At 53.0% G+C, this 27,918-nt stretch overlaps 1 protein-coding gene across 1 annotated transcript in view; it reads left to right on the plus strand.

Annotated features, from left to right (window-relative positions):
• Nucleotides 1-3,016: 3,016 nt before the first annotated feature.
• LOC146822346 (uncharacterized) overlaps nt 3,017-27,918 on the plus strand; it is an 88,157-nt gene continuing 63,255 nt past the window's right edge. Inside the window, exon 1 of the mRNA XM_085613433.1 lies at nt 3,017-3,125. The gene's annotated coding sequence lies outside the window, so the exon portion shown is untranslated. The remainder of the gene's footprint in view (nt 3,126-27,918) is intronic.

Genomic DNA, 27,918 nt, shown 5'->3' on the forward strand with positions numbered 1-27,918 from the left:
GTTTACCCCATGGCTGCTGATGTGGTTTACCCCATGGTTGCTGATGTGGTTTACCCCATGGCTGTTTATGTGGTTTACCCCATGGCTGCTGATGTGGTTTACCCCATGGCTGCGGATGTGGTTTACCCCATGGCTGCTGATGTGGTTTATCCCATGGCTGCTGATGTGGTTTACCCCATGGCTGCTGATGTGGTTTACCCCATGGCTGCAGATGTGGTTTACCCCATGGCTGCTGTCACCACAGCAGATACAGGTATTTTAGTTTACAAACACTCAGAATTCAGGAGGACAGATTCTCCTCTCAAACACCAGCTATATTTAAAGAGAAAAACAATAAAAGCCCAGATTTGCTTTGTGAAGTATTGAAGGATCCAGTACATCAACCCTTCAAATCCTACAAATAATAACTTCACTTTTAAATGCCATCGTTTGAATGGAGCTAATGCAGCCCCAGCTCAAGACATCTATGCGTTGATGGGATTTCACCCTGTCCATGGCACACCAGCAACAGCTGCTTCTGGTGGAAGATTCGGCTTTTGGGGTACAGATGCAAGAACAAAACTGCACGATTCGATCAGCCAATATCTGCTCCCACCTTTAAGAATAATGGAAACATATGTGCAGTCGCATCCAGCTATGATTGGTCCAAGGGCCATGAATTTAACAACCCTCAAAAGAAAAAAATGACATTTTCCCACAGCAGAAGATTTAAAGACTTGCAATAAGAAGTAGGCGAGTCTGACTTAAAGGATGATTTTGAAATATGTTTTGGACCAGAAATGTGAAGAAGGTCTTGTAACTAATAGCCACTGAGAAGTATATCTGAACCCTAAGGACAGCACTGCAGGTGTCTGACGTAGATATTTAGGTATAGCGGAACCCTAAGGACAGCACTGGGGGTGTCTGATGTAGCTATGTAACTATATCAGAGTACTATGGAAAGAATTTCAGGTGTCTGACGTAGATATCTGACGTACCCTCTCCTCAGCATATCAGAATCCCCCCTTCGCTTCAATCGGCCACGGAGCGGCAAACAGATCATAGATCTCACCAGCACCCCTCTGCTCTTCACTCCGGCCACAAGGGGAGGCAAAATCAGGGACCGCCACGGGCAGCCATAGGGCTGGCTACACCACTGCCTAAAGAAAGCACCATGAGTTTCTGACGTAGATATGTAAGTATATCAGAGCCTATGGACAGCACCGCAGGTTATATCAGATCCTATGGACCGCACCGCAGGTTATATCAGAGCCTATGGACAGCACCGCAGGTTATATCAGAGCCCTATGGAAAGCGCTACACTTGTCTGAGATAGATATGTAAGTATATCAGAGCCTATGGCAAGCCTTTCAGGTGTCTGACGTATATGTCAGTTGCTGGAAGACACAGAACCCCTCACTTGTTCAGACTCTGCATTCATTGTGGGTGACCCACCCCCTGAGGACACCAGCTGCAGTTTAAATGTGTTTTTAATGCTGAAGTTCCATATTTCCAGATTGTAACTGGAAGTAACTTGATTCTTTTGGTCCCTTGGAGTGCCAGGCAGTAATCCCTGTAACGGAGCTCCCCGTGTGTTGTAATCCAGCAGAGTGCCAGGCAGTAATCCCTGTAACGGAGCTCCCTGTGTGTTGTAATCCAGCAGAGTGCCAGGCAGTAATCCCTGTAACGGAGCTCCCTGTGTGTTGTAATCCAGCAGAGTGCCATGTAGTAATCCCTGTAACGGAGCTCCCTGTGTGTTGTAATCCAGCAGAGTGCCAGGCAGTGAGCCCTGTAACGGAGCTCCCTGTGTGTTGTAATCCAGCAGAGTGCCAGGCAGTAATCCCTGTAACTGAGCTCCCTGTGTGTTGTAATCCAGCAGAGTGCCAGGCAGTAATCCGTGTAACGGAGCTCCCTGTGTGTTGTAATCCAGCAGAGTGCCAGGCAGTAATCCCTGTAACTGAGCTCCCTGTGTGTTGTAATCCAGCAGACTGCCAGGCAGTAATCCGTGTAACGGAGCTCCCTGTGTGTTGTAATCCAGCAGAGTGCCAGGCAGTAATCCCTGTAATGGAGCTCCCTGTGTGTTGTAATCCAGCAGAGTGCCGGGCAGTAATCCCTGTAACGGAGCTCCCTGTGTGTTGTAATCCAGCAGAGTGCCAGGCAGTAATCCCTGTAACGGAGCTCCCTGTGTGTTGTAATCCAGCAGAGTGCCAGGCAGTAATCCCTGTAACTGAGCTCCCTGTGTGTTGTAATCCAGCAGGAGATCCGGGGAATAAACATCTGAGATCAGATCAGACTCGTTGCCTCGGCTCTGAATTACCAGCACAGTCCCCAGTGCTCGTGCCCGGTCTTTACAGTGTCTGTAATCACAGCGCCAATGCTTGTTTGTATCCTCGTCTCACAGCCAGGAGCATTGGACTGTCCGTGGCAGAGCTGCAGCTGTGAGAGGGTAAAATATCCGCATCGGAAGCGCTCTCTGGGGTCTGTTTTCAGCTTTTCTTGTCTCTGTTCCCCCCGAGCAGCCGCCGAACATATCTCTGTTTCTCTTTTAGAAATGACCCGGGCTCACGCACGCCTGTCAATCAGAGTGTGTGAGGGAGGCTGGGGGCCGACTTTGGTGCAGGAAACCAGGGTTCAAGCCTCGAAGTCGCGTCCACATCCTCTGATTCTGGGTAAATCACTTAGGGCCATATGTATGAACACATTTCCCCATAGACACAGAATGGGTAAACCCCTTTGATACATCTGGCCCCTGATTTCCCCATGACTGAATGTGTAATGTAAATACGGTGCTATGTACAGCGCTCCAATACCTTCGGGTCGAGTTCGCGCTATATAAAAAATGCAAAAAAGAATGTATCCATAATGATCTAAACGCTTGTTCCTGAATAGCTTAATACAGACAAAACCTTTTCTTGTAGGCCCCGCCCCTTATCCCTCTGTTTTGCAATCTCTCATCATCGATTCGGTGGGGTGATTGGATGGGGTACTGGGGCGCACCCTTGTGACCACCCCTCTCGATGATGCGCTTCTGACGTCACTGTGGAAGGGTAGGAGTGGGACCACATAACCTCTGAATGCCAGACACAGACAAGCGAGTTATTTCCATCCCCAATTGCTGTGTGAGCGCGCCGTGTGATCTGTTGCAGGTGAGTTGCAAGTGTGGGAGGGTTGGAGGCCGGAGCCGGGGTAGTCGCTGAGTGAAGGGGGTTTGTTTCCTCCTTCTCTGTTTGCGATGTAATTGTGGCGTAAGGGCCTGACCTGCCGACTTTGGGAGTCCAGGTTCGAGTCTCGGCGTCTGTTCAATCTCCTGTGATTCTGTGCCAATTACTTACCCTCCCAGCGCCTGAAAATAAATGTGAATGTATCCCTGAGTAATATAACTCAAGGCCTGACAACGCACACGGTGTTGTAGAGATTTAGCAATTTTACAGGTGCCACCGTGCGTCACACAATGACAGCTTCCATCATCACACCCGGTGAGAAGCTGATATCACACGGTGGCAGTGAGAATGAGCTGTAAAGCACTGCAGAGACTGTGTGGATTTCACTTCGTTCTACGAGAGTTAGAGCTGCTGACGTCCATTCAAGGCTGTTAAAAAACGGCAGGACATTAGCACCAGCCTCGGTAGGCTTTTTAAAAAATTTTGTTTTTGTTATTTGGAGGGGGCTTGAGGGTGGGGATGGGGGCAAAAGTGTCTCAGGTAGTTCTCGGCACGAGGCCCCGCCCCCTCCTCGGGCCCCGCCTCCTCCTCACACAGTGACATTTTGGCTCCGGTTGGCAGGTCAGTAACTGGCGCTCATGAAAAGCGCTCAGATACCTTCGGACCGAGTTTATTTATGCTTTTTTATACAGCGCGGACTTTACCAAAAGGTGTCAGAACGGTTCACAATAGGAACAGTAAGGTTACATGAGGAAAAAGTGACAGTTGTGCATGTTACATAAGCATACAAGTAGAGGTATGATACTGCAATAAGTGGCACCCACTCAAAACACGAGAACACACTGGGAAGGCACTTCTATATGCATATAGGACAGAATTTCCTATAATGGAAGAACTTCCTTGAGGGAACAGAGAGGGCGTGAATTAGATTTGGAGGAGAGCTTTGAGGTCAGTTTTGAAGGCCTGGGAAGAGGTGGTGGTCCGGAGCTGAGGCGGAAGTGAGTTCCAGATTCTCACCGTGTTGCCTGAAAAGGATTGGGCCATCATCTTTCCTTTTTGAAAGTGGGAGGTTCAAGCAATACATTTTCCGCATTATGTGATGGTCTGGAGCCTCCAGAGACTTTCAGTGTATTCGCCAGGTATCGATCGGAGGAAGTGTGCAAGGATCTGTGGGTGATACAAGCAATCTTGTAGATAGATCTTGCCTCGATGGGAAGCCAATGGAGGGAAGATAAAATGGGTGTGATGTGGTCGCTTCTCTTGGCCCTATATATGAGACGAGCTGCTGAATGGAGAACAGATTTAAGGGGGAACAGGTGGGATTTGGGGAGACCAATAAGAAGAGAATTGCAGTAGACCAATCTAGAGAGAACCAGCGATTGGACCAGGATTTTAAGGTCTTGCTCCGGGAAGAAGCGTTAAAACCCCCAAAGAAGGCGCAGTTGGTATCGAGCAGACTTTGCAATGGAATTGATGTGGGAGAGTAGATTGAGTCTTTTGTCGAGTATGACGCCAAGGGATTTTGCGCTGTTGACAATGATGGGTTTATTGTTAAGTGGATTCAGCTGATCCATCCATGATTGAACCGGAGGAGGAGAGAGTGAGGATGAGAGGAGGAGGAATTCAGTTTTGGAGGGATTCAGAATGAGTTGATGAGTTAACATCCAGTTTTGAATTGAGTAGAGAGTAGAGTTTAGGATGGAGAGATCGTGTGTGGAGGACACCTTAAGGTAGATTTGAGTGTCGTCCGCATAAAGATGATAGAGGATTAGAAGGCAAGACTCCCCTGAATCGAGTATCCGCAGCCCGTCATCGATCACTTGCAGCAGGGCTGTTTCAGTGCTGCAGTTTTGAATGAAGCCAGACTGGAAATTGTCAAGAAGATCATTGTCCTTGATATGATGGGAGAGTTGTTTCGCTACACATCTTTCTGTGATTTTCGAAAGAAAAGGTAGGTTAGTGATGGGGCGGAAGTTGTTGAGGTCGTTTTTGAAGGAAACAGAAAGGGAGCCTTGACAGAGGGGGAGGTTGACCAGAGTGGTCCAATAGGAAAGAGAATGGGTGTAGAAGTCGATGGCAATGGCACTAGGGATGGGGTCAAGAGAATAGTTGGAGGGCTTTGTTTCGAGGATGCATTTGAGGAGGGCATCTTCAGAGATAAAGTCAAAGTTCTGCCAAATGGCTAAGGATTTGTGCTCCTCTGGAGGGGTAGGATGAATGACTTGATCCACAAGTGATTTCACTTTTTCGTCAAAGAATATAGCGAATTCCGCTGCTTTCTTTGTAGAATCCTCCAACTTGGAGGTTGGGGGAGAGCAGTTTGGATTCTTGATGAGGTCGAATAGTTTTTTGGGTCTATTTTTGGCTGAGTTGAGTAGGGTTCTGAAGTGCGATGCTTTTTCAAGGACGATGTGCTTGTGGTACTTGGATCTTGCTGAACGATGCGTGGCCAAATTATCGGTGGAGGGCGCTTGTCTCCATTGTTTCTCCAGGATTCTTAGGTATTTCCTTTCTTCATAAAGGGATTTGTTGAACCAAGGTGCTGCGGGAGTAGGCCTTTTCCTTTTGCTTTGAAGAGGAGCGGCGTTATTGATTTTGACTGCATGGACTGAGAGGCATTGGGAGGTGAGTTTGTTAACATTCAGGTTCGGGTCTAGCATGGAAATGATAGCAAAGCCGAATCACAGTGTACTGAGGTCAATATGTTTAGTGTTACGGAACCAGGAAGTAGTCCTCTTAGGTTGGCCGAGAGTTATAGCTTGTGATAGGTGAAGAGAGAATGGGATGAGGAGGTGGTCAGACCAGTGTACATGAATAGGGATAGCGATAGTAAGCATGCCTGCTTTAGAAATAACAAGGTCCAGGATTGAGCCCTTAGAGTGTCTTGTTTCTGTGCAGTGTTGGATAAGATCGTTTGCACAGATGAAGGTGGCCATCCTATTCGCAGAAGAGTCTTCCAGCGAGCCCCAGTGGAGATTGTAATCACCCAGGAAGATCTGACTGTGAGTATTGGTCGCTGATGAAATCAATGAGTTCCTCCAAAAACAAAAGGCCGCTACCAGGCAGGTGGTAGATGGCATGGAATCTGAGGGGTGAGCCGTGGTGCAATTGAAGCTCAAGAGATAGGCATTCAAAAGTACGGAAGGAGCTGTTAGGAAAAGCCTTAAGTTGAAGGGAGTTTCTAAAGATGACTGCAACACCTCCCCCAACTTTGTCTATTCTTTCATTTCTAAAGATAGAGTAGCCTGTGGGTAATAGGAGATCAAACATAGAGTGAGAGGTATCGTTGAACCAGGTCTCTCTGAGGAAGAGCATGTCAATATTGTGAAGGATGATGGTATCGGAGATTTCAGGTTTGTGTTTTATTGCAGATCTGCAGTTGTGGAGCAGACAGCGCAACTCTGTCGAGACTGTTTTGGTGACGGGGGCACTTGGGCTATGAGGGGTGATAGGGATATTGTACCTATACGAGGGTGCCCGGGAGGATTTAGGTGGATGATTGGTTCTGACAGAGGAGATGGCCGGAATAGTGTAGATAGTAGGGTTACTTGGAGAGGAAAGTGGAAGAAGGGTGGCGTTCGAGGGCTTGTGTGAGTTTGCGATGTTTGCAGACGACAGGCGATGATTGTCTATTTTGGGGTGTGGGGGCGAGGTGTATCTCGTGGGAAGGTGAGTGTTTTCCAAAGGAATTGCGGTGTACGGAAAGGTGGAAATCTTGGATCTTAAGAGTGAAATGGTAGCTTCAAGCTGGGAGATGGCGGTGATGAGAGATCCTAGCTTATTTTCCAGAGAGAGTAGGGCAGAGCACTGCATGTTGGGTGGCTCGATGGAAACAGGAGGCGGTGCAATTGATGGTGGAGGGCAGGGAGAGGTGGGGGAACGGGAGGGGAGTTGGGGTACAGGGTTCAGGGGTGGGGAAAGGTGATGGTTGAGAGCGGGCGTTGGTGCAGCAGAGATGAAAGGAGAGTTGTCTGTTGTAAAAGTTGCAAGAAGGATAGGAATTGAGGACATAATTAGGGGGAGATAGGTGAGGAGCGAGGCGGTGGGGCGGAAAGGGAGGACATTTACAATGTGTGGAGTCATAGAAAGGGAGGAGGTTTGGGAGGAAGAGAGGGTAGAGGGTTGGAGAGGTCCTGTAAGCTAGGTGAGGTGGATGTGAGGGAACGGGCACCTGGCAGAGTGAGGGGGGTTGGGAGATAGGGAAGTTGAAGAAAGAAAGTGGTTCTGCTAGGTCCGAGGGAGGGAAAGGGAAAGGGTTACCAAGGGGGGATAGGGAGTAGCACAGCATTACTGGAGGAGTGGGGGAAAGAAGAGAGATGCAAGGGGTTTGTGAAGAATTCAGGATACACGGCGACAGGAGGAGGGGGTAGAAAAGAGGAGAAGAGGAGGGAATAGGGGGAACGTAAGGAAAGTTAACTAGGGGAGTAGGTTGGAGGAGAGGTGGACTAATTAGGGGGGTGGCAGATAGGGATGGGGGAGGAGATCAAATTGGAGTCCCCGGACGGTGCAGATTGGACGAGGAGTGTGTTAGCTAGAGGTAAGGCTGATGTGATGAGGGGGGGCATACTGTGAGGGGGGAAGAATGGGAGGGGAGGGCACAGGGGAGGGGGAGGGAAGAGGGTCGACCTGTGCCTCCCGAGGGTGCAGCCTATTGGAGAGTAGGGGGGTCAGGGGAGGAGAAAGGGAGTAATTAGTGGAGCTAGATGAAGATTCAAGGGAGAACCTGGTCGCAGGGGAGGGGAGTAGGGAAGAGAAGAGGTGGTCAAAGAGAGAGAGAGAGACAGGTGTCTTTAGCTTGGATCAAGACAGTACCGTTGTTATAGAGTGAGATAGTGAAGGAGCCGTTAAAACACGCAGAGGGCGACATTTTTAGCTGCTTCCTATGAGGGATAGAAGAGGAGGAGGTGACGTTAAGAGAATTATATAAGCTGGTGGACCAGGGGGGGATGTCGTGGGTGGAAAAAAATTAAATCGTTTTTGAGCCTCCCATAACAACCATTGTAGAATTGATCAACAAAAAGGGAATCAGGGAAACATTCAATGGTGTTATGCTTGAATCGTTTTGCTGAAGCTTTTGTCAGGTTAGGAGGATACATTATTTTGTAGCATTAATTCCAGACTTAACTCGAGTGGTGGCCATGTTGGGAAAATGAGGAGGAGGAGGGTGGTGGGGATATGAGAAGGGTGTCACTACGGTAGCGGTGGTGAGGGGAAGTATAAGGAGAAGAAGGGGGCACATATTCCAGAAGTTGGTGAAGAAACCCGAACTAATGTGCGGTCAGGGAAGTGATGCGATTAGGAACAGATTGTTACTTCAGAACAGGACTGATTCAACAAGATAGGACTGAAGATAGAGCGGTGTAAGAGGAAGAAGAGGGCACAAATTCCAGTAGTTGAGAGAGGTTAATTGCCATAATGCGCGGTATGGCTCCTTTGTAAAGTCAGGCATTGTAGACTCAAACCTCCTCAGTTGTCATGAGGCCTCATAGAACTGCTGATCGTCAAAGTCAGTCAGTCAAGGTACCTTGATCACTACCTTAGACTCAGGATCGGTGCTCACTCCAGGGAGGAATCAGCACTCACTCCAAGGGCTACTCGGGATCTCCCAGGGTGCCCCTGTCCTCAACAGCCACTCAAGTAAGGCACTACAAGTTCACGCTGGATAAAACAAATTAATAAACACAGGGATTTTTATCTTTTCCCACGGCCACTGCCGAATGATCTCAGGTGGGGGACCGGTGAAAGTGGGCTGTATTGCTATAAATGTGACAGCTTCTCTGCGGTCCCTTCCCTCTCTCTCCTCTGCCTTACTCCAACAGCTTCCTCTTTCTCCCCACCTCTCTCCTTTTTGCCACCCTCTCTCCCCTTTGCCTGCCTCCTTCTCTTCCTCCCTCTCTCCCTCTGCCCCCTCTCTCCCCTCTGCCTCCCTCCCCTCTCCCTGTCTCTCTCCCCGCCTCTCCCTGCCTCTCTTCCCTCTCCCATCTCCCTGACTCTCTCCCCCCTCTCTCCTCTCTCGGCCTCTCTCCCCTCTCCCCGCCTCTCTCCCCTCTCCCCGCCTCTCTTCCCTGTCCCTGCCTCTCTTCCCACCTCTCTCCCCTCTGCCACCCTCTTTCCCCTCTGACTTCCTCGCTCCTCCCTGTCCCCTTCACTTGCACAGCTTTCTGTTTCTCCCGTTCCCTCCACCTCCCACCCCTTTTGTATGTTCCATCTTTATCTTTGCTATAACGATTGGACCCACTCATGATCAGGCCCTCAGCCTTAGACCCCAGCAGGGCTGTCTCAGCCTTTCATCCTTGTGAAGTGGATATTAGTAGCTTTCATAATGAGGTGTTGAATGTGATGTTATCCTACAGTGGATTTGATGTAATGTGATGTTTGGTTGTTTAACTCCTTTTTTTATCAAGTATATTTTGTCTTTGTGTTCTGGCATTAGCTTGTCTGTTCAACCACATGGCAGGATGTTAGAAATCGGGTCTCTAGTTGGCCGAGGTATGCAGCCTGTCCAAGTAGGGACCACAATCCTAGTCGGGGTAAGTCACAAAACAATCCCAAATTATCCTGTCCTCACCCCCCCTCGGCCCCCTGTAGCTTGGCACGGAGCAGGCCGTCTTAACTTAGAAGGCAATGTGTAAAGTGTTTCTGCAATAGCTCATTCAACAACACAGTGAATAAACCACAACTGCTTGGAAAATAGAGAATATTTATCTGAGAAAAACGAGACCAAAACTGTCAAAGTCAAGATATTGAATGTTGAAGAAATAAATGCAATAAAGTGCTTAGAAACAGGTAGCACTAAAAAGGTTACTGCAGGCTCTAAGGGACCGGTGCAAATCCAAAGTTCAGGCAGATCACGATGGAGCGTGGGCCTGCTATAGGGACCCCCTGGGCCCGTTGGACACAGTACCTTGGATCCTGAGGTTTTGGGTTGTCCAGCGTCGGTTCCAAGAGGCTGAGCAATGAGGCTTTGCGAGGCTCTGTGTTGTCCGGCGTCAGTCCTGAGGGCTGTCATCTGGGTTGCGCAACTTTGCAGGACGTTGCATCAGATTTTGCAGGTTCTCAGCTACAGAGCCAAGTCCTGAGGCCCAGAACTCGGAGGGGGCCCCTTAGGCAAGGTTAGGACTCACAGAAGGCAGAGTCCAGCAGAACTGCAGGAAGTCTTTTGTGTCCCTGAGACTTAAGAAACTGGAGGCAAGCTAACAAGCCCTTGAGATCACTTTGGAGGGAAGGCAGAGTCCAGCTCTCGTTCCAGGAGAATCAGAGAGCAGCAGGGTAGCAAGCAGGAAAGCAAACACAGAAAAACAGACCAGTTGAATCCTGTGAACAGTGCCGCAGTTGTTCTGACAGAGGTTCGGTGTAGGTCCAGAAGTGTCTGATTTGGGAGGGTCTGAGACCCAGTATCTATACCCAAATGTGGCTTTGATGCGGCAAAAACTTCAAAGAGGAGTTTTGAAGTGCACGAGCACCACTTTCAAGCCAGTCCTGTCTGCCAGGTTATCTATGGGGATCCCCAGCCATTCGAGTGGGGTCAGGTCTGTGAAAAGCATGTAGTTTCCCCAACTGCAGGCATATTGCAGGGTTTAGAGGCAAACTGTGAAAGAGTATTTAATGTTTCACTCTCAGCAATAAACACATGCTACCCTTCCCACTCCCCAATGACATTCCCGGAGATAACTCCAATTTCAAGCCCCTGGGTCTGGTCAGCACGTGTGTTTCAAATCTGTTATTTGTGCCTTTCTTCAATGTTCATGTATTTGTTAGTGTTGTGCCAGCAGTCTGTTATCTGCACATAAGACCCATCGAAATAACATTTAACTTATTATTTCATCTACTGTTCATTCAGGGAGCGCGTTGTCAAGGAAGCTGTTTATCTGATTAGGATTCGTGATTTAATTTACAATTTTTCTGTGCGAGAAATACCTTATTTCCGTGTGCTCGTGCGGTCAGCATAGCCCATGGCTCACACCACAATAAATTTCATATTAAGCACAGTGGCTTTGGTGATATAGCAGGCTTGACAAATCTTTGCAGAAACGCACAACCCTTACTTTGACATCCAAAACCAAGTTATTTCTTCAGTGTTGTTAACAGGAATAACATATTCTACTTGGTATTTCACGCAGTTATGTGCACAAATCTCTTCTAGAAGTCCTCTGAACTAGAGAAGCATTGTCCAAGCCAAAGGGTCTCACCTATGAAAGCTATTGGTTTTGGCAATGTTCTGAAGCCATGCTCTAAAGCATGTGTGGACGCTTTGCAGTGTGGCTAAAACTAATTAAAACAAGCATTGGCATAGCCAATAGATCTCGCCTTTGGGACCTTATAATTATAAGTGTTTAGCCATGCAGCAGTTGATGTAAGGATATTGTGTTGCGTTACTAAATACATATAAGGTCCCAAAAGCGAGACCTATTGGTTATGCCAATGCTTGTTATTTATGTGTTTTGAAAACCTGCAAGCGATGCGTAAACAGGCACTTTGTACTTATAGTGCTTGCTTACGGGAATCCAGGCTGGCAGTAAAAGAGGCGCAGTTGCTGCCAGCTTTGCTTCTCGTAAGCAAGGACTATAAGTACAAAGTACGTGTTTACGTATCACTTGCGGGTTTTCAAAACACAAATAAAAGGCATTATCATTTATAATACAATATCTCAAACTCTCGCAAATGCGAGACCGATTGCATTTCAAAGGGGCTGCAAGACTCTGCAGAGCACACAGACAAGGATGCAGCCTGATGCACACAGGGCAGGGGCTGCAAGGCGCTGCAGAGCGCACAGACAAGGATGCAGCCTGATGCACACAGGGCAGGGGCTGCAAGGCTCTGCAGAGCACACAGACAAGGATGCAACCTGATGCACACAGGGCAGGGGCTGCAAGGCGCTGCAGAGCGCCCAGACAAGGATGCAGCCTGATGCACACAGGGCAGGGGCTGCAAGGCGCAGCAGAGCGCACAGACAAGGATGCGACCTGATGCACACAGGGCATGTTGGACAGGCCACACGAAGGGCTTGCTCCCTCCCCGCATGACAGGGCCTAAGCCCCGGCCCGCCAGGCGTGACCCACACGAATCACCCGCACTCCGTCTCCCGACGGAACTCCTGCCCCCGGACCTCCATGTATCACGGGACCGAGCCACCACCGGCTCCCCCGGCCGGATCAAGCCGCCATCTTGGGCCCTGCGCCACGAGGCTGCGTGGCCTCCACCCGACCCTAACCTTGGGCCTGGCCGGCCCCGGCATCCCGGCACCACCATCCACCCAGGAGGTGAGCGGACCACTTGGCAGGTCAATGGGAGAACGAAGCGTCAAGGGCTCTCCCCCGCCAGGTGCCGATCGCCTCCAGCTCCCCCAGGCGCTGGCTCCACCCCCTGCTGGGTGTCTGGACACCTTCATCCCGGACCCTCCGACCTCCAAGTGCGAGGGTCCGGACATCAAAGGGCGCCAGACCTATAACTAGGGCAGCTCCGGAGCAGGACGGCAGTTGTATCCTGGAGTCGAGAGACACCGAGAGAACTCAGCCTTGACGGACTACTGGCGCTGCCGTAGCCCTATCTTGTGAACTATCGTCCTGCCTGCTGGCGCTGCCGCGGCCTTCTGCAACATCCATCCTCGTCGGGACCTGCTGGCGCTGCCGCGGCCCGTTGTAACGACCATCCTCACCGGGACCTGCTGGCGCTGCCGCGGACCGTGCATCGACCATCTCTCCGGGACCTGCTGGCGCTGCCGCGGACCGTGTATCAACCATCTCCACCGGGACCTGCTGGCGCTGCCGCGGCCCGTCCCAGCTAGAACACCGAGCTCGAGGATTGTGAGCTATCCACCGTACCACTTCAACTACCAGACTGGTAACCAGACTGTCCCGCTACCCCCTTTCCCCATCTTGAGAGACTTGAATCGAGGGGACCCCTGAGTCCAGACCTCCTTGTACCTTCCATCGTACCGTAAGAAATTGCCTATAAAGAACGCTAAATCTTCTCCTTGTGTGGTGTCTGTCTGTGGGGGGGGAAGTTATTTATCTGTACGATCGCTGGAGACGGCTCTCCCCGGAGACCTCTCCCCTTGTCCTCGGCCGACCCTCCCGGTCCGTCTAACATTGGTGGCCAGCGGCGCGATCCGAATCAACGCGTAATCGTACAGAGAGTAGCTCACCCCACGACAAAACCACGATGTCAGCCAAAGATAGCGGTTCCACTGAAAAGTTCCAAATGGATAAGTTGGAAGAATATAGCCACCGCGAACTTAAACAATTCTGCATGGAACTAGGCATTGCTACCACCGGCCTGAGTACCAAAGACGATTTAAAGCGCGCCCTTGAGTCGTGGGCGGAAACTGGGGTCACCGGATCCCCCGACCAAAACAGTGTCGCACCAGAGGGGAACGCCACGGCTCCCGAGGAGCGGGGAACGGGCCTCTCGCAGGAGGAGATCCAAGAAAGAGAAAGAACCAGATTACATGAGTTGGAAATGGCACGACTCAAGATGGACGGTGAACTAAAGTTAGCCGAGCAGAGACTAAATCTAGAACATCTGCGGCTCCGAGAAGAGCGAGAAGAAAAACAGAGACAGAGAGAGCTCGAGGAAAAAAGAATAACACTCGAACACGAGCGCAAACTGGCGGAAATAGAACTCCGGAAACAGAATAAAGAACCGGGGGTGCCTGAGCGACCGCACACCCCGGGAGCAACCGAGAGAAAAGTCCACATCCCCAAGGATGTTGTCTGAGAATATGTCCGAGAGGACGACATACAACAGTGGTTCAAAGCCTACGAGATCGCCATGACCTCCCACCGGATCGACCGGAGTGATTGGGGAGCCGGACTATGGGGGAGGTTCGTCAACGAAGGCCGCGATGCCCTATTGCAGCTCCCAGATCACCAGATGTCGTCCTACGACCACATGAAGGCTGCCCTCCTCACCCGCTACGGCCTCACGCCCGAGATGTACCGCCAGAGGTTCAGAGACTGCACCCGGATCCCGGGTACAACTTGGGTGGAGTACGTCAACTATTTCAGCCGAGCCTTCGAGGGTTGGATCAAGGGGAGCCATGTAACGACCTACGAGCAACTCTTTAACCTTATGGTATGGGAGCACCTGTCGAACAACTGTTTCGTCGATCTCAGGCAGCACCTCCTCGACAGTAAATTGACTGACCCCCGGCAACTCGCCGCCGAAGCTGACCGATGGGAAAGCACCCGAGTGGGCCGGAGAGGACCGCACGAGCAAAACCGAAACAACCAAGGCCAGCACCGTCCCTGGGGAGGAGGAGGAGGCCAGGGGCGAGGGAGAGACACCATCCGGCAACACCCGTGGCCAGCACCCCGCCCCCGGCCGGGCGGGGCAACCCCCCGATGCGCCCGGGGTTCCGAGCCAACGTCACGTGCCACCGATGCCAGCGAGTCGGCTACTACGCCTATGACCCGAGCTGCCCGCAGAACCAAACACCAAAGCCCCGCCAGGTAGCGGCCGCCGCCCTGGGGGAAGAACGACTATCAGAGGAACAGGAAGAATATGAGCCGGCCCAGCAAGAGTGGGAACCGGCCGCCATGGTTCTAGCATGCCTAGGGGGAAAGGACATGGTTCTGCGGGCCCCCCTACCCGCCAACACCCGGAAATATGGCCAATGGGTGACCATTAATGGACGTCGGGCCGAGGCCTTACGTGACACAGGCGCCAGTGTGACGGCCGTCCGCTGTCACCTGGTGAAGCCCGAGCAGATCCTGCCGAACATTCTCTGCCCCGTCCGCTCAGCCGACAATTCCGAGAGTCTGTGTCAAATGGCCTGCGTCCCCTTCGAATGGGGAGGGGTCTCCGGCCTGTTGAAGGTGACGGTCCGGGATGATGCACCCGTGGACTGCCTCCTGGGGAATGACCTTGAGAGTTCCCCGTGGGCCACCGTCGAAAGAAGAGAGCACCTGGGGATGCTGGGCCTCCCGGACTGGGCCTGCGTAACCACCCGGTCCATGGCCGCCCGTGCCGTCCCCCGATCAGAAGATCCAGAATGGCCAGCACCTCCGCCCCCGGTCGCCCCAGTAGAGGACCACGACGAGACCAACCCCCCAGAACCAACGGCCGAGGGGGTCGCGCAACCCCAGGACCTTCCCGGCCTGGCTCAGTGGCGTCAAGAAGGGGGGCCCACCCAAGAGCAGTTCCGCCAGGAGCAAAAGACCTGCCCCTCGCTCGAGGGGCTCCGCCAGCAAGCCAGCGCCCAGAGCGCAGGGGACTCCACCGGAACTCATTGGGTCTATTGGGATAACGACCTGCTATACAGCGAACAAAGAATCGCAGAACTAGGGGCCAGTCGAGTGCTGGTGGTGCCTCTCCGCTTCAGAGACATCCTACTAACTCTGGCCCACGATGTCCCCCTGGCTGGACACCTGGGCCAGGACAAAACCTACAGTCGCCTAGTGACTCACTTTTTCTGGCCGAAGATGCGGAACGACGTCCTTAACCACTGCCGGTCCTGCCCCACGTGCCAAGCCAGTGGGAAGAGCGGCCGTAAGCTGAAAGCCCCTCTGCAACCCTTCCCAGTGGTCACCACCCCGTTCGAGAGGGTAGGAATAGACATTGTGGGGCCCCTGGACCCCCGCACGGCACAAGGACATAGGTTCATCCTGGTACTGGTGGACCACGCCACCCGCTACCCCGAGGTGGTGCCCCTACGAACTGTAACAGCCCCGGTGGTTGGCCGGGCCCTAATGGGGATCTTCTCCCGAGTGGGCTTCCCCCGAGAAGTCGTCAGCGACCGAGGCACGAACTTTATCTCGAAATATATGAAGTCCCTCTGGCAACAGTGCGGGGTCACCTACCGATTCACGACCCCCTATCACCCCCAAGGGAACGGACTAGTGGAGCGATTCAACCGCACCCTCAAGGGGATGATTGGGGGATTGGAAGAGCCCCTCCGTCGCCAGTGGGATGTACTACTCCCGTGCCTCCTCTTCGCCTATCGAGAAGTTCCCCAGAAGTCCCTCGGCTTTAGCCCTTTCGAACTCCTGTACGGGCACCCTGTGCGAGGGCCCCTCAGCCTAGTCAAAGAAGGTTGGGAGATGGCCCCCCTAAAGATCCCTCCAGACGTCTTCAAGTACCTCCTGGCCCTCCGCAATCAGACCCGACGCTTCAGGGAGATGGCAAAAGCGAACCTCGAGGCCAGTCAGGAGGACATGAAAAAATGGTACGATCACAATGCCTCCTCCGTCGAGTTCGAACCTGGTCAACAAGTGTGGGTGATGTCCCCCACCGAACCATGTGCCTTGCAAGATAAGTGGACGGGGCCCTTCAAAGTGGTCGAGCGCAAAAGCCCCGTCACTTACCTCATCGACATGGGGACCCCCCGGAACCCCCTTCGGGTCCTCCACACCAACAGACTCAAACCACACTTTGTGCGCTCAGAACTCAGCCTCCTGATGGCTACGGACAGTGGGGCGGAGGAAGACTCCGAACCCCTCCCGGATCTCCTGAAGACTCAGGAGAACGACGGTTCCGTGGACGGGGTCCGGCTCTCCGATGCCCTCACCCCAGAGCAACGCCAGGGCTGCCGGGACCTCCTACTGCGGTTCGCTACACTGTTCTCCCTCACCCCCGGGATCACCCCTTGGTGCTTGCACGACGTGGACACCGGGGACAGTCCCCCTGTCCGACACCGGGCCTACCGCGTGCCAGATCGGGTACGGGCCTGCATCCAAGAGGAAGTGGCCAAAATGCTCACGATCGGGGTCATCGAGCCCTCGGACAGCCCCTGGGCCAGCCCAGTTGTACTGGTCCCCAAAGCCGCTGCCCCCGGCACCACGCCTGAACTGAGATTCTGCGTCGACTACCGGGGCTTGAACGCTTTCACCCGGACCGACGCTCATCCTATCCCCCGAGCAGATGAATTGATCGACCGGCTGGGGGCCGCCCGCTATCTCAGCATCTTCGACCTAACAGCGGGCTACTGGCAGATCGGTCTCACACCCCGGGCTCAGGAACGGTCTGCCTTCTCTACCCCCGATGGCCACTACCACTTCAAGGTCATGCCCTTCGGCATGAAGAATGCCCCCGCTACTTTTCAACGTCTAGTGAACCAGGTCTTGGCGGGGCTCGAGGAGTTCAGCGCTGCCTACCTGGACGATATCGCGGTGTACAGCCGCCACTGGTCCGACCACCTCCTCCACCTCCAAGAGGTCCTGCAGGCCCTCCAGCGGGCCGGCCTCACGATTAAGGCCGGCAAATGCCAAATTGGTCAAGGGTCCGTGACCTACCTCGGGCACCAGGTGGGAAGCGGGCTGGTGGCCCCGCTGCAACTTAAAATTACTGCCATCCAGTCCTGGCAGCCCCCCGTCACCCAGACCGAGGTCCGAGCCTTCTTGGGGCTCACCGGCTACTACCGGCGGTTCGTGAGGGACTACGGCAGCATTGTGGGGCCCCTCACGGGTCTCACGTCCAAAAACCAGCCGAAGCGGATTAACTGGACCACCGACTGTCAAGCGGCCTTCGAAAAGCTGAAGGCCGCCCTGTGCACCGCCCCTGTGCTCCAGGCCCCCGATTACAGTCGGGAATTCATTGTACAGACAGACGCCTCCGACCACGGCATCGGAGCGGTTCTTTCCCAACTGAACCCCGAGGGCCATGACCAGCCGGTGGCCTTCATCAGCAGACGTCTCCTGGCCCGAGAACAGCGCTGGAGCACAATCGAGAGGGAGGCCTTCGCAGTGGTGTGGGCCCTCAAAAAGCTCCGGCCCTACCTCTTCGGTACCCACTTCCGGGTAGAAACCGACCATCGACCCCTGCAGTGGCTGATGCAGATGCGGGGGGAGAACCCAAAACTATTGCGCTGGTCCATCTCCCTGCAGGGAATGGACTTCACCGTGGAACACCGACCGGGCCAAGACCACGCCAACGCAGATGGCCTGTCACGCTTCTTCCGCCTCGACGAGGAGAGTCCCCAGGAAGATGGGTGACTCTCCCCGCCTTCAGCTGGGGGGGACGCATGTTGGACAGGCCACACGAAGGGCTTGCTCTCTCCCCGCATGACAGGGCCTAAGCCCCAGCCCGCCAGGCGTGACCCACACGAATCACCCGCACTCCGTCTCCCGACGGAACTCCTGCCCCCGGACCTCCATGTATCACGGGACCGAGCCACCACCGGCTCCCCCGGCCGGATCAAGCCGCCATCTTGAGCCCTGCGCCACGAGGCCGCGTGGCCTCCACCCGACCCTAACCCTGGGCCTGGCCGGCCCCGGCATCCCGGCACCACCATCCACCCAGGAGGTGAGCGGACCACTTGGCAGGTCAATGGGAGAACGAAGCGTCAAGGGCTCTCCCCCGCCAGGTGCCGATCGCCTCCAGCTCCCCCAGGCGCTGGCTCCACCCCCTGCTGGGTGTCTGGACACCTTCATCCCGGACCCTCCGACCTCCAAGTGCGAGGGTCCGGACATCAAAGGGCGCCAGACCTATAACTAGGGCAGCTCCGGAGCAGGACGGCAGTTGTATCCTGGAGTCGAGAGACACCGAGAGAACTCAGCCTTGACGGACTACTGGCGCTGCCGTAGCCCTATCTTGTGAACTATCGTCCTGCCTGCTGGCGCTGCCGCGGCCTTCTGCAACATCCATCCTCGTCGGGACCTGCTGGCGCTGCCGCGGCCCGTTGTAACGACCATCCTCACCGGGACCTGCTGGCGCTGCCGCGGACCGTGCATCGACCATCTCTCCGGGACCTGCTGGCGCTGCCGCGGACCGTGTATCAACCATCTCCACCGGGACCTGCTGGCGCTGCCGCGGCCCGTCCCAGCTAGAACACCGAGCTCGAGGATTGTGAGCTATCCACCGTACCACTTCAACTACCAGACTGGTAACCAGACTGTCCCGCTACCCCCTTTCCCCATCTTGAGAGACTTGAATCGAGGGGACCCCTGAGTCCAGACCTCCTTGTACCTTCCATCGTACCGTAAGAAATTGCCTATAAAGAACGCTAAATCTTCTCCTTGTGTGGTGTCTGTCTGTGGGGGGGAAGTTATTTATCTGTACGATCGCTGGAGACGGCTCTCCCCGGAGACCTCTCCCCTTGTCCTCGGCCGACCCTCCCGGTCCGTCTAACAGGGCAGGGGCTGCAAGGCGCAGCAGAGCGCACAGACAAGGATGCGACCTGATGCACACAGGGCAGGGGCTGCAAGGCGCTGTAGAGCGCACAGACAAGGATACGACCTGATGCACACAGGGCAGGGGCTGCAAGGCGCAGCAGAGCGCACAGACAAGGATGCAACCTGATGCACACAGGGCAGGGGCTGCAAGGCGCTGTAGAGCGCACAGACAAGGATGCGACCTGATGCACACAGGGCAGGGGCTGCAAGGCGCTGTAGAGCGCACAGACAAGGATGCGACCTGATGCACACAGGGCAGGGGCTGCAAGGCTCTGCAGAGCACACAGATAAGGATGCAACCTGATGCACACAGGGCAGGGGCTGCAAGGCGCTGCAGAGCGCACAGACAAGGATGCAACCTGATGCACACAGGGCAGGGGCTGCAAGGCGCTGCAGAGCGCACAGACATGGATGCAACCTGATGCACACAGGGCAGGGGCTGCAAGGCTCTGCAGAGCACACAGACAAGGATGCAACCTGATGCACACAGGGCAGGGGCTGCAAGGCTCTGCAGAGCATACAGACAAGGATGCAACCTGATGCACACAGAGCAGGGGCTGCAAGGCTCTGCAGAGCACACAGACAAGGATGCGACCTGATGCACACAGGGCAGGGGCTGCAAGGCTCTGCAGAGCACACAGACAAGGATGCAACCTGATGCACACAGGGCAGGGGCTGCAAGGCTCTGCAGAGCACACAGACAAGGATGCAGCCTGATGCACACAGGGCAGGGGCTGCAAGGCGCTGCAGAGCGCACAGACAAGGATGCAGCCTGATGCACACAGGGCAGGGGCTGCAAGGCTCTGCAGAGCACACAGACAAGGATGCGACCTGATGCACACAGGGCAGGGGCTGCAAGGCTCTGCAGAGCACACAGACAAGGATGCAACCTGATGCACACAGGGCAGGGGCTGCAAGGCTCTGCAGAGCACACAGACAAGGATGCAGCCTGATGCACACAGGGCAGGGGCTGCAAGGCGCTGCAGAGCGCACAGACAAGGATGCAGCCTGATGCACACAGGGCAGGGGCTGCAAGGCTCTGCAGAGCACACAGACAAGGATGCAACCTGATGCATACAGGGCAGGGGCTGCAAGGCGCTGCAGAGCGCACAGACAAGGATGCAACCTGATGCACACAGGGCAGGGGCTGCAAGGCGCTGTAGAGCGCACAGACAAGGATGCGACCTGATGCACACAGGGCAGGGGCTGCAAGGCTCTGCAGAGCACACAGACAAGGATGCAACCTGATGCACACAGGGCAGGGGCTGCAAGGCTCTGCAGAGCACACAGACAAGGATGCAGCCTGATGCACACAGGGCAGGGGCTGCAAGGCTCTGCAGAGCACACAGACAAGGATGCAGCCTGATGCACACAGGGCAGGGGCTGCAAGGCGCTGCAGAGCGCACAGACAAGGATGCAACCTGATGCACACAGGGCAGGGGCTGCAAGGTGCTGCAGAGCACAAAGACAGCTGCAGGGACGAGCTGGAAGCAGGAAGATGTAGCCGGTGCAGGTGGGTAAGGCTGGGTGCAGGATGGTGAAGCTTAGTGCAGGTAAGTACAGCTGAATGTAGGTGGGTGCAGCTGAGTGTTGCTGGGTGCAGGACGGTGCAGATGAGTGGAGGACGGTGGATGCGAGTGTAGGTGGGTCAAGCTGAGTGTAGGTGGGTGCAGCTGAATGTTGGTGGGTGCAGGATGGTGCAGATGAGTGGAGGAGAGTGGAGGATGGTGGATGCGAGTGTAGGTGGGAGCAGCTGAGTGTGGGTGGGTACCTCTGAGTGTAGGTCAGTGCAGTACGGTGCAGCTACGTGTAGGTGAGTGCAGCTGAGTCTAGGTGTGTGCAGCTGAGTGCAGGTGGGTGCAGGACGGTGCAGCTACGTGTAGGTCAGTGGAGCTACATGTAGGTGAGTGCAGCTGGGTGTAGGTGGGTGCAACTGAGAGCAGGTGAGTGCAGGAAGTTGCAGCTACATGTAGATGGGTGCCTCTGATTGTAGGTGGGTGGAAGACGGTGCAGCTACTTGTAGGGGGTGCAGCTGATTGCAGGTGTTCAGTGTGAGCGCTACAGTGCACCGTGTAGGCAGAGTGTAGTTTGTGGCACTCGAGCACCGAGGACAGCAGTAAAAGGTGGCAAGGAGCAGAGCGCGGCAGGGTGGTGCTGAATGCAGCCGAGTGCCACAGAGCAGTAAAGTGCCGGAGATTGCAGTAAAGTGCAGCAGCGTTCAGCAGAGAGTAATTGAATGTAGGAATGCGCTGCAGAGAGTGGTATAGTGTAGTGTAGATGCAGATACTTGGATGCTGCCAAGTGGTGCTGAGGCCAGGATAGAGCAGCGAAGGTGCAGAGAACTGCACAGAGTAGATTGGTGCCACTGAGAGCAGTATAGTGTGCACAACAAGTATTATAATGTGAAGGTGAAGCAGAATAGTGCAGCAGAGTGCGGTATAGTGCTGCTCGATGGAAAAGTGCACGGAGAGCCATACAGTGCCCCGGACCGCAGAATAGTGCAGCGTCGGAGTGCCACCGAGAACAGTATAGTGCCTCAGAAGGCGGTAAAGTGCAGCGGCAGTGCGGTGGCGAGCAGAGCCGTGCAGCTCAGAGCTCGCAGGGGCTTACACTGCACTCATATCTCCCCTACCCCGAAGTAAGCCCCTTCCCTGGCAAAGGCGAGGGTCTCCGTTGAGATAATTGCTGGAAAGGAGTTGGAAGTGAGGCAGTGGGGACGTTGTGGGTGGCTTGGAGATGGGTGAAGCTTGGCTTGTGGAGAAACAAGCAAAAGGAAAGTGATCGCGATCGCGCGAAAAACATAAAGCAGGGGTGCGCGCCAGCAAACGCGAGTGGGACGGCAAAAGTGAAAGCAGGGGTGCGCGCGCGATGGTGGAAATGCATGATAATAATAGATGTGCATTTTGATTGGTAAGACACTCTGCTGTGATTGGCTATCACATGCTGCCAACCACAAAAGGATCTCCGGTCGCATCTGGTTCATGCCCAAGTGTTTAACTCAGTTCTATGTTGCTGCTTCTGGCAGCCTACTCCCAACTTGATGCTAGCACGAAAAAAGAAGTTGCCCTTTCGAGGATCCCACTACGTACTCCCTTGAAGCTCATTAACTACGTCTGAAAAGATGGTTTTGCGGTTACCAATGCAAAGTGAAAAGGTAAACATCCACAAAACACAATGGCCTCATGCCAAACGTGCAGGACACTGACTCAAGGGGGCTCATACGAACAAGTCAAAGGCTAAAGAAGGCTGACCCAAAGCCACTTTCCATATGTTATATACTGTTTGTTATGCTGACATAAGGTGACTGAAAAACTAAAAGCAGTCCTTGACCAGAGCTAAATATACATCACATATGAAGTTACTACATGTATACATACTTTTCTCATTTTCTACCAATTAAAAAAGGAGGAAAGAGGAATTCTATTCATCTTAGTCCCCCATAAAAGTACCACATGCAGCAAAATAATGCCTCATGGCAAATTACCGAAATTATTCAGAAATTACCAGTCGAACCACTCAAGAATAGCCCCAAAATTAGAAAAAAATCCACAGTGTCTTGAAACAGGCTCCATAAAAATACTTCAACATCCGCTGCAAACAGCTCAAAAAGTGATTACCCCCACTATTTGCTGGTGTTCTATTTTCTGACTAGTCTAACTGGGACCCTGCTAATCTGGACCCCAGCCACTGTGCTCTCTCCCTAAATTGGACTATGGCAAGTACTTTGGTACCTTTCCAATTGGCTACTGGTGTACCCTTGTAAGTCCCTCGTATATGGTACTAAAGTACCCAGGGCATAGGTACACCAGGGGTCTGCCATGGGCTGCAGCACGTATTATGCCACCCATGGGATACCACTCACAAACTGTGACTACAGGGCTGCCATTGCAGCCTGTGTAAGTTGGTGCTAGCATCACTTACGACAGATATGTTTCCTTATAGCTGAGGTCACTACACTTAAAACCTATAAGTCACCCCTAAGGTAGGGTCTTCAGTCCTGAGGACAGGCTGCTCGATTATAAGTGTGAGGGTGTTCCTGCATGAGTCGATTCTCAAGGCTTTGTAAGCGCGTTCAGCCATTTTAAAACACAGTGGCCATCCGTCATTACGTGATGTCTCACTATATAGTGGCTGCACCCGATCATGTAGGAATCATACCCCAACCCCAGTGTTGGAAGTATGATCCCATGTACTAAGGGGCTCCCTTGGGGTATTACCCCTTGTACTCCCGGTTACAGCCTTTCATGGTCTGACAGCAACCTAGTGCTGCTGCCGACCATAGACTGTATTCTGCCCTCCTGCTGCTGAGCCAAGCTCGAGGAGGGGAAAGCAGGACAATGGGTTTGCTGTCACAGGGAGGTGTGACCACCTCCCAGGCAGGACATAGTGAATTGGGCTGGGGTGGGGGCGCTTGCCAGTGCTTCCAGACTGCTTTGAAGGGCACATTTGGGTCCCTCCTGACATACTCCAATTCGAGCCATTTCAGGGAGCCCTTGGCTCCCGCTCTGGCGTGGAACTGGATAAAGGACATGGGAGTATCTTCCTCTCTGTCCAGCCCCTCCTCTGGGCGGGACCCCTGAATCGTCCCAACCCTTTCCCTAGGGTACTTAAGGTCTTACCTGTGAAGGGCTCTTCAGAGTCGTCGTGGGACAGGATTCAGATCCGAAACCGCTTCAACCGTCTGGGTCCTTGGACTTTGCTGGATTTTGCCTGAAACAAGACTGCACCAAGAAAGACTCCTGATGCTCTTGGTCTCGCTGTTCTGCAAGTCTTCTTCGTTGTCTGTGCCTGTGCTTCTTCCAGGTTCCTCTCCAGGCCTGTGGGCATTAAGGGCACCCAAAGTAATCTACCTTTTGGAGTGAAGGAGTCACTCCCTTCATCTGCAGGCACCGCAACAAAGCTGACCTGTCTGGTGTTCCTGATGTCCTACAGACTCCAAAAGGCCCAGCAACACAAGTGGTGGCTCTGTAAATCCCTCGAGGCCTGCCTTGTCTTCACAGCCAGTTTGAGGCCAGTAGCCCTTGTCTGAACCACTGGAGCAGAACGCCTGCGCACTGCGTCAACTTGACGTAGCCAAGGCTTGTTGGTTCTGTACTCCAGAGATCTTCGGGCTACAAGAACCTCCAGCATCTCTTCTTGCCAAGATTTTTGTCCTCACAGCATCCTCTGCACCATGGGCCTGCATCTTTGCTGAACTACTGGAGGTCCTCTTGCGACTCCTGTGCCTTCGACCTGTGGGTCTTCTTGAGGGTCTTTTTTGGCTTCAGTGGACTCCCCTGCTAGCTCGGGCCTGCTCCGGCTCTCCTGCAGTTGCTGAATCCATTGAACCTTGCTAGTCCCAACATTTATACTTTTGATGCTGCCAAGACTTGTTGGTGATTCTGCCGGACATCCACCCCATGGTTCTCGGGAACAGACGTGGGACAGCTCGTGACCGGCCCCTGGTCTTCCTCAGCATCGCCTGGTCCACACAGCTGCAGTGACAAGGTCACCGTCAACTCTCCTGCATCTTCCATCATCGGTGGTCATTGGTCTTCCGTGCCTCCTGGTCACCACCCAAGTGGCATAGACTCTGTCCCCTCTGCTTGCAGGTTCTTCTCAACATGAATCCACTCTTGGATTTCACCGGATTCTTTCACTTTCTTTGCCAGTGGCACCTTTTCTGGAGACCTCCATTGTGGTTTACAGCAGTTCCCGATGTCACTTCGCATCTATGCATCCAGCTTCCCTGGTGAATGTATCCTGGTTACTGGAATATCCACGGGTGGTGTTACTCTACAACCTTCCATCGTCCACGGAGTTATATCAGGGTCCTCTGGGGAGGGTCCTTCTTCTTAAACAGTGACTGCAACTTTCCCATTGACTTATATTGAGTAAACAGCTGTGTTGCCACTCTGCACACTGCCTCTGTGGGGTTCCTGGGTACTTACCATGGAGAGTCCACTGGGCTAAGTCCTGACTTCGGTCGCAGTTCGCACTCTACTTCTTTAGTATATGGTTTGGTCTTCCCTTGGAAACCACTATGTATTTGTGCTTACTTACCTGTTTACAATTGAAGCAGTGTGTGTATTGTGTTGATATCCCCAGGTAGGAGATAGACCAATGTGTTAGTGAGTGTGTATAATAATAGAGCTATTTTTATAACTACACTGTGTGGTTCTTTTTCGTTTAACCTACACTATATGATTAGTTCTGGTAAAACAATCTGCTTAACACTCCTTCTGGACTAAGCCTGAAGACTGCTCTCCACAGCTACCACTTGGAGAGCTTTCGATGGGTGTCTAAGAAGCTTTCTATGGTTGTCTAAGACCACTAAAATCGCCATAATTGTTGATTAGTGGAAGGTGATTCTCTTAAATATGTGTGCACCATATACTAAGTCAGCCTTCTACAAGCAATAAGGTACGCATAACTGTTATTTTACTTTGCTGCCGGTCTGGTCTGCACGCCCTCTTTCGTAAGCAATTACTCATGCATAACTTTTGTTTTACTCTGCTGCTGGTCTAGGATTGTGCACATTCTTTTATAACCAGTAACTCCTGTTCGCTAACCTGTAACCTACTTACCACATATGTGCATGAGGTGCCGTCTTTTCCTATTGCTGGGGGGTAGCGTGACTTCCCTGTCCTTGGTAACACGGGACAAAAAAGTGCAAAACATTTGTGAACGCCACCATGCTTCTGCTGGTGAAACCGGGAGGGTGCACGGCCTCTTTGATGCTGCTGCAGCCTGCCTTTACTGCGCTGTTGGATGTAGAGAGCAGGGTACCGGCGCTCCTAACAGCATGGCGTTGATTGCTTCCGGGTCCGAGCTTTGTGCTCATGCTGTGTGCACGAGCCAAGGAGGTTGAGGGTTCTGTAATGCCAGCAATAATGCAGTTCTTTGTAGAAAAGGGCTTCCAGCAGCCTACGCTGCCATTTCGGGATTCGGTTTGCAAGGTGGTGCTGGTGCTGCAGGCCGAGAGTCAGTATGGAACGCACACTCCGATGCTACCGCAGGGGAGCATCGAACACCAAAATATCTAACCCTCTGCTGGCCTAGCAGAGCCTGCATGGCTGGACCTCACCACTGTCGGAGAGACTGCTGGGCCCGGGAGCTCAGCGTCTCCAGTAGTGGGCATCATGGGAGCTGGATACACCAGGGGCATAGCTGCCAAGGTTTGAGATTGCCAAGTGTGACATTTTCATAATTTCAGTGTAATTAGGAGTGACATTCCAATGACTGAGAGACACTTTTTCGCAAGCAACATCTAGCAATGAAGACTAGGAAAACATATACAAATCAGCAATTAGAACCATTTGAGCAACAAGACACTCTTAGAAGATGATAAAACTGCTGGAAAGCACCAGCAATTGAAGCATCTAGTGCCCTTCTAAGCTGATCGTACTATTAAGCAAAACAAGGATTCAGATCTGCACCACTCTAATTGACAGTGCCCGCCGTGCCACTACAAACAAAAGGACACTTCTGTAAATTTCAGCAAAGTCAGTTATTGTAATAGGGTCAGAAGGGCTTTAAGTGGTATAAAAAAACTGGGGGGTCTCTTAAAGGTGCATGGCCAATGTAATTAGGGGTGGGGCTTAAAACACGCAAGGTAAAAATTTGTGCTCGGCATAGTGTGCCGCCCGACTTCTATTTTGCTGTTTCTCTCATTGCTTCCAGATATATGATACAAGTAACCTCATACCTACAATAAGTCAGGACTATTGGCTTTGTAAATGGTTTTTAGTTGCATAAGATAAATGAGCAGCAACTATGGCTTGTATATAATATTGAAAAAACTTCCACTTAAATCGCTGGTGACACCACGACAATGTAGATGCTCCTGAGTTTCAAAAAGAGAAGGGAAATCCAGAGAGAAAATGACTCTCTTTAAAGGATTTCCCTTCCCCTACAACGCTCCCCTGGCATGACGTCATGCCACTACTTCTCCACTAGTGAGAAGTGAGCAGTGTGAGGATGCGCACATCGATGTGCCTGCTGTCACTGCAGTCCTGAAAAAAATGGACCGCCAGCGCCCGATAGAGACCCGTTTCGAGGCCTCCTTTAAAAAACTGCTGGTGCTCAGCACCGGTGAGACCCGGCCCACTTAAAGCCCTGAGGGTCAGATTATCTGTTGCGAAAACCGTTGCAGTGTGCCTGTCATTTGCTCACCTGGAGCACAGAGAATAACATAATGACTGCTGTGGGGCTGCGGGGGGGGGGAGATAAGGAGGTGGATGAGGACTGTTTTCAAGATTGGGTGTCTCACTTGAAAGCGCACACCATCGTTCATTGGGGTACTGAATATATGCGAGGTGCAGACTCTCCACTACCAAAAATGTGAGCAGGCTGGTACACACTGTCTCACAGCTGCAGGCAGCAGTCCGGCCTGCCAGTGGCGGTAATGACCCTTACTCCACGGGATCATGATTATACCATAGCACACTGCACAGAGCACATAGCGGGCCGAAAGTGACGAGCAGCAGCAGCTATCTCTGCTACATGGTGGCAGCAGGCTCATAACGGCGAGTCAGCAGCCGCCAATGCTTGTGGGGCCGGGTGACCCTCAGAGAGACCGAGGCAAGCCTGCGATGGTGCGAGCAGCGGTGGCGTGCTCATCGCCTCTGCTACCCCGGACCTTTTAATTTTCTGAGATCCTGCCTCTGCCATGACTGAGGGACCCGTCT

The sequence above is a fragment of the Triturus cristatus genome, chromosome 6 (assembly GCF_964204655.1).
Source record: "Triturus cristatus chromosome 6, aTriCri1.1, whole genome shotgun sequence".
Classification (NCBI taxonomy): domain Eukaryota; kingdom Metazoa; phylum Chordata; class Amphibia; order Caudata; family Salamandridae; genus Triturus; species Triturus cristatus.